Source organism: Propithecus coquereli, unplaced genomic scaffold, assembly GCF_000956105.1.
Source record: "Propithecus coquereli isolate 6110/MARCELLA unplaced genomic scaffold, Pcoq_1.0 Scaffold416, whole genome shotgun sequence".
NCBI lineage: Eukaryota > Metazoa > Chordata > Mammalia > Primates > Indriidae > Propithecus > Propithecus coquereli.
Genome location: NW_012149908.1, coordinates 2,545,960 through 2,553,810, shown reverse-complemented (window position 1 = coordinate 2,553,810; position 7,851 = coordinate 2,545,960).

The window sequence follows — 7,851 nt, the reverse complement described above, 5'->3', positions numbered from 1 at the left end:
TTGGGAGGCGGAGCCTATGAGAGGTGATTAGGTCAGGAGGGCTCTGGATTAATGTCACTGTAGGGGGAGTGGGTTTGTTTAGAAAGCAAGTCTGGCCCTCTCTTCCTCTCCCCTACACTCCTTGCCCTCCTGCCGTCCACCGTGTGATGATGCAGCAAGAAGGCCCTCACCAGATGCGACCCTGGACCTTGGACCCGGCTTCCAGAACTGTAAGAAGTAAATCTGTTCTTTATAAATCACCCAGTCTCAGGTCTTCTGCTACAGCAGCACAAAATGGACTTAGACAATATTATATTTTATTCAACCAAATATGTCCGAAATTATCATTTTAACATGTGACCAATGTTTAGAAATGCATACTTTATATTCTTTTTTTTTTGCACTAAAGCTTTGAAATCCATTTTGTAATTTATACGTACAGCTCATCTCAGTTTGGACTAGCCACATTTGAAATGCTCAGTAACACTAAATCTTACCTCTTCGAGGTTGGAGTTTTTTAAAAAATATGTTTTAACGATTTTTCACACAATTTGCCTAAACTGTAGCACTATAAAGTTTGATGTCCCCCTGTTTTGCAACTTTTTCTCTATTACAAAACTTCTTCTCCCTTTTCTCCAACTCCTTTTTCTATTTTCTGTTATGTTCATTTGTAGAAAAGTTGAAAAACATAGAAAAGCACAAAGAGAAAAATTTAACATATCCATAAACCACCTTTCACTAATAACCACTGCAAAAATTTTTATGTGTGTGCTTCTAGATTTAAATATGTATCTCAAATTAAGCTTACATGATATATACAGTATTTTTGCTTCCTTTTTCATTTTTGAAAAAGTTCTATAATGCCCAAACTGAGGTCTTTTTCTACACATTCAGAAAAATCAATAGTTTTCAGCATGCAGCAGACAGCATTATCAATCTTCCAGTCCCCAAGGTTAAATAAATGTTATCTATTCCCAATCCTTTGTTATCTATGTCTCTTCCATCGCTGTAAGTTCATGGGGTTTTTTCTTCTCTAAATGATGAAAGTTTATCTTTTCCCTTTAATACACAATGTTTTCACCTAATGCATTTCTCACTTGCATAAGAATTGCCTCTTTGGTCTCCCTGAGTCCAATTTCTTCCATTTCAAACCATCTTGGCTATTGACGTAAGGCTAATCTTCCAAAATGTCATTTTCCAGCTGTTGGTAGGGGGAAAGACAGGTGAAATGCCAGATTGAGCAGCCAGCTTTGACTCTTTCTAGCAGAAATACACACTCCAGGGAAATATGTCTTTCCGGTGGGAACATAATTACTCCTCCACCACCTCCCCCTCCTCATCCAACCCATCATCATGAAGGAAAGTCTGATACAAGACATTTAATAAAACCTTAAAAAGATATTAGAGTCCACTCTTCCTAAGAAAAGCCACAGGCAATTCTAGCTCCTCTCCCGATCAATGCACAGCTTCAGGCTACAGGAAAGTGGACAAAGCATAAGAACAATGCCTTCAAGCTGCAGTTCGAAGGACAAGACAAATGGATCTCACATAAAAATGAGAAAGGATTTCAGGAGAAATCATCTACACCCCAGCGAATTGAGAGCCTGAATAGAGCTGCCTCTATTAAGCATTAAGAAGATGAAAAAATACTGTCTGTATTACGCAAATATATTATTTTTTAAAAAGCAGGAGAAAGAAATAAACCAAAGATTAAGAAAAAAAGATATAGAACCCAATGTTGGAAAAAATATATCTCCAAGAAGAGAAGCAAATTCTCTATAATGGCTTCTCTATAAAACAACCCAAGAAAAATGTGGACTCTATAAAATAAGAGCTCAAAGATAAGATGAAATACAAAGCAATGATAGGAAAAGAGAGAACTATAATTCCAAGTAAACAGAGTAAAGATCAAAAGACTATTGACCATAACTAATAAATTCTGTTTCTTATATAAACCCTTACACAGGGACAAAAGAGATCCGTGCGCTGGTCCCTGCTCTTTAGAGGAACGGGGATGTTACAAAGACCATGAAAATAAACTTGTTAAAGAACTCACGGGCATCTCCAGTGTTCTGTGCTGGCACAGCAAAACCCATAACCCTAAACTCTGCCCTCACAATTAACACCTCTCAGGCCCCAGGGAATTATTTCTTTAAAGGCATTGAAGAATGCCAAAGGCTGTGAGGTTTGTGTGCCTCTGCCAACATCAGAGGTGGACACTGCTCAGGAGGATGAGAAGGATTTGAGCTGATGAGTTTAGAAAAGATAATAGACCAATTCATTGACCTGTCAAATACTTAGTCTCAGATAGCATGACTCCAAGAGACTCTTGCCTAACAAAGTATCATTTCCCAGTAGGCCGAGCATTCATACTCTCATTTCGTTTTGTGTCTAATTTGTTGGTTTTGAAGGTACTAAAAAATTAGAGCATCATTCACAACTGTTATGTACAGCATCCAAGGAGCATTTTGCAATATAACAACTCATATTACATATTATTCTTAAATGGGTACATATGTACAGACAAGACATAACATATGTGAAGCACAATTCCCGTTCTTTACATTAGTAACTATGTGGATATTGAACATTAAAACTACAAATAGTTTTTCAATATAAAAATATTTACTATTAGTGTATTAAATTTTTAAAATATTGAATACAATCTCAGCTTTAAATGATTTTGATTTGTTCATTGCAATTATTTTGTCTTTTAATAAATTTCAATGCTCGCTTCGGCAGCACATATACTAAGATTGGAACAATACAGAGAAGATTATCATGGCCCCTGTGCAAGGATGACATGCAAATTCATGGGGCATTTCATATTTTTAATATAAAAAAAAGAAATTTCAGTGTTCTAGGAGAAAAATGTAAAAATCATTAAAACAATTTAAATTTTTTACATTTATTTTGTTTTTGATAAAAATTACTCTAATTTTGTTCAGTTCTTATTCATTTATTTATTTATTTTTGAGATAGGGTCTGGCTCCGTTGCCCAGCCTAGAGTGCAATGATGTCATCATAGCTCACTGCAACCTCAAACTCCTAGGCTCAAGTGATCCTCCTGCCTCAGCCTCCGGAGTAGCTGGCACTACAGGGACACATGAACACAACTGGCTAATTTTTCTATTTTTTGTAGAGATGTGGTCTTGCTCTTACTCAAGCTAGTCTTGAATTCCTGGCCTCAAGCAATCCTTCTACCTCAGCCTCCCAAAGTGCTAGGATTACAGGTTTGAGCCACCACGTCCAGCCCAATTTTTATTTTTTAATCCTTTTGATATTTCATATCTTCAGAAGACAAATTATGTGAAACTCTTCATTATGCTAACATAATTGGTGATTTTGCTGAAGTGAAAGAAAAATTAATTTTATGGAATAGACAAAAATGTATGAACTATGAAAATTTGTCATCTAAACATCACTGGCCCATGAACACAACACCCAAATGTGCCCAATTATAATCATATATAGCATCTTTAATATTTTGCCAAATTTCAGTCTGTAAAAACCATGGCTTTTACACATATTTTCTATTTTGTTAGTATGAAAGTATATTTGTCAAGGAAGGAGGATAGAATATATTTTTTTAATTTAATATCTTATTAGTTTGATTTATAACTTCAAAATATTTAAATATATGCATGGTGGGCCTCCATTTGTTCTCTTGCTCTTATTCCTAAATATACCAGAGGCAGGACTGCTAATCAGTAAGGAACAGAATTGATATAGAAAAGAAATTATTTATTCCCAAGGAGGAAAGTCTTGAGATGAACAAAGTGAATGCAAGAGAATTTTTTAAAATTCATTTTAAAAAAATGAATAGACATGGCAGATAAAAGTGATCCAATATATGAATAATTGTCTTTGAAGTAGAAAGTCAACAAAGGAATAGAAAAATTATCAAAAAATACAGGGAAAACATTCTTAAAATGAAGAAAAATAGAATCTACAGATTGAAATTTCTCTTTTAAGTAATATTTGTACAGAATGAAACACATAGCAGAAGAAATTGGTTATATCTTAACTTTACCTCTAATTTACCATTATATTGTCTAGTGGCAATCGTACTGTCACACACCTTTCTTACTCTACCTTACACATTAGTTTCTCATTCCTACTCTCTTCTAACTTATTGTTTCTTATCTGATGACATTGGTGGAGCGGATAATATAGTTAGCAGTACACACAAAATAAGAATAAATCAGCTCAGAATAAGTGTCTAAAGGCTTTTGCTGTGGCATAAGAGATCAGATTTGGTTATGGTTACTGATGAAACTCTGAGGCATTCTTCCAGTTTCAGGGCTATTTTCTTAAACTCTGAAATTACCAGAAATCTGATTTCTATATAAGGGAAGAGAAAGGAAATAGCAGGGAGAACCCCTTCTGCTCCTCTCGAGTTCCCATCTTAGCACACATTAGAAGGAACTTTTATCAAGATTTTCACCTCCTGGTGAAGTGCTAAGGAGGAGCATCCCCTTTTTCTCACCCTTTACTTTTAACCTAACTATTTCATTATAACAGATGTGAGTTTCTTGTAGACAGAATATAATTAGGTCATGCTTTCTTTCTTTTCTTTTTTTTAATCCAGTCCAACAATCTCTGTCTTTTATTTGGTGTATTGAGACCAAAGATTGGCCAACCATTGCCCATGCGCCATATCCAGCCCACCACCGGTTTTTGAAACATAAGAATATGTAATAGAGATTGGATGTGGCTCACAAAACCAAAATGTTTACTATATGAATTTTTTAAAGAGTTTATCTACCCCCGGTTTAGACCGTTTGCACTTAATGTAATTATTGATATGTTTGGATTTAGGCTTACTATTTTATTTTTTGCTTTCAGTTTGTTACCTCTGTTTTTTTGTTCTTCTATTTCTTCTTTTGAGTTATTTGAACATTTTTTTAGTATTGCATTTTATCTATTATGTGCTTTGATTATATCTCTTTGTGTATGTTTATGAGTTGTTCTAGGGATTACAATAGACATTTAACTTTTCTAAATCTACTTAGAATCAATATTTTACCACTTCAAGTGCAATGTGGAAACCTCACTACCATATAGGTCTCTTTATCCTTGCACTTTTATTTTGTAGTTGTTATATATTACATCTATAAACATTGAAAACTCCATCAGACATTGTTAAAATTTTTGCTTTGCATCATTACATTTACTTTAAAGAACTAAAAAAGAGAATATTCTATTATATTTACCTAGATATTTACCAGAAATGGTTGCTCTTCTTTCATTCCTTATGTTCCAAGTTTCTTTTTGATATCATTTCTCTTCTATATGGTGAATTTCCTTTAGCAATTTTTTTGTGTGTAAGTCTATTAACAACAAATTAGTTGTTTCAGTTTTCCTTAACCCAAGAAATTTCTTTATTTCAACTTCATTACTGAATTATATTTTTGCTGAGTATAAAATTCAACATTGACAGTTCGGGCTAGGGGAACACCAGAGGTTAAAAAAATGGTAAACTCAACATCACTTCAGTGGTACTTTGAATTTTTGTCTTCTTCACTGATCTGCCTGCTACTACTTATTTTTGAGAGTCCTCAAATAGCCACTCTGTGCATTCTGTCCAGTTTTTATAGCTACATTCAGGTGGAAAGACAGAATGCAGTGTCTTACCCAGAACCAGAAAGAATCCTTTTCTCACCCTTTAATACTCTGTAGTGAGGGAGAGTCATAATTTGATTAGTAGAAGCTGATATACCCCATTAGTGTTTACTAGTAAGGGATCAGCACACTAAAGGTCACATCCAGGCATGTTCGAACTCCTTTGTTCTCTCTTTGACCTGTTTGCACCAGAGACAATGAGCCCTTGACCTTTCTGTTACCACTTGGTAACTATACCCAGGACAGGCCCAGGGCTTCTTCCACAGACAACTCTGGCCATCTTCTATCTCCTCTTTCCTGATGACATCCAGAGTATATGAGGCCACCTGCAGTTCTCACAGATAGTGGGTAAGTCAGAGTCTGCTGCGTTTATCCAGTCTGTTCATAGAAGGTTCCTAAGTCTACACGTGGAGAGAGTAGGAGGGCCCCACTTTGGCCCCACGTCCCAGTATATTCTCTAATTCAACTGTGTCAGAAAGTCCTGAACCCTGGGGATCATTTGGCTCCTGCCTGATCCATTAATTAGTTGATACTTTGTTGGCTTATTAGATTATTTTCATTGGCTGTTAGATTCCCATACCTAGTCTCTCTGTCCATTAGACTTCTGTATCAGTTAGGATAAGAGACAGAAACTCTATTCTATTAATAGCTGGTTTAAGCAAAATTATTTTATTGGCTTACATAAATAAAAATTTCAGTTTCAGGCTAAGCTAGAACCAGGAGCTCACACAAGACATTTCTCTTATCTCTTAGCTCTGCTTTTCTCCACAATGGTGTTAGTCTTAGGCCACGTGATAGCCCCAGGGGCTCATGGTTCAAATCATCCTATATGTAGACATCACAATAAAATAAGACTACCTCTTTCCCAATAGTTTCTCCAAAACCCTAGAATTGAAGCTCATTGACTGTGATTGGGTGACATATCTATGCTTGTTGCCTGGGGAGAGATCAGTCCACCCAAACCACAAGGATTGAGGATGAAGAGTGGCTGCCTATGGAAAACTAGGGTGCTGAGACCAAAAGAAAGGGAATGCTTTGGAAAGCAAAATAACAGGTGTCACATCTAAGGAAAAATGGGTGTTATCCAACCTACAGTTAAACTGACATTTATTATGCTCCTACCATATGCCAGGCACTGTGCTAAGCACTTTACATATGTTACTGCATTCAGTACTGACAATAATAATAATACATGAAAAGTTACTCAACATCATCAGGCTTCAGGAAAATGTACATTAAAATCTCAATGAGCCGGGTGCAGCGGCTCACACATGTAATCCCAGCACTTTGGGAAGCTGAAGTGAGAGGACAGCTTGAGACCAGCCTGGGCAATATGGTAAGACCCTGTCTCTACAAAAAAATAAAAAAATTAGTTGGGCATGGTGGCACACACCTGTAGTCCCAGCTACTCTGAGAGCTAAGGAGGAGGATCACTTGAGCCCAGGAGTTGGAGGTTCCAGTGAGCTATAACCAAGCTACTACACTCCAGCCCGGATGTCAGAGCAAGACCCTGTCTCTAAAAAAAGTCACAATAAGATGTCATTCCATAAGGACTAAAAATACCAATATTTGGCAAGGATGTGGAACACGTGAAACTCTCATCTATTCCTAGTAAGAGAAGAGGGTGTGATCACTTTAGAAAAACAATTTGGCAGTGTCTATAATGTAAACTACACTTACCACATGATTCAGCAATTTGACACAGATATTTTTCCCAAGAGGGGTAAAAACATATGTCCACACAAGGTCTTATGCATAATATGCATAATAGCCCAAATCTACACACAAACCAAATGGCCATCAATAGAATAGATAACCACATTGTGGTGTGGTCATACAATGGGATACTACAAAACAATAAAAAGAACTAATTACTGATACAATAGCATGGGTGAATCTCACAGATACTGTATTGAAATCAGACACAAAGCAGAAATAAGTTAGACACACGGCAATGTTTATTGTAGGGGTCCATTTATATGAAGTTCAAGAACATATAAATAGTTCATTGTGGCCTCTTGGGGTGGTGGTTGATTGTCTGGAAAACTGGAAAGGGCACAAAGGAACTTCCTGGAGCAATGGAAATGTTCTAGCTCTTTTCTGTGGGTGTATACAACTGCTAAATGTCATCAAATTGAACACATAAGCTCTATGAATTTTATTATATGCAAATTATACCTCAATTTAAAAAAATTATAAAGGAGTAACATTAAAGTTTGCGTCACAGTTTATTTAACCATTCCTCTA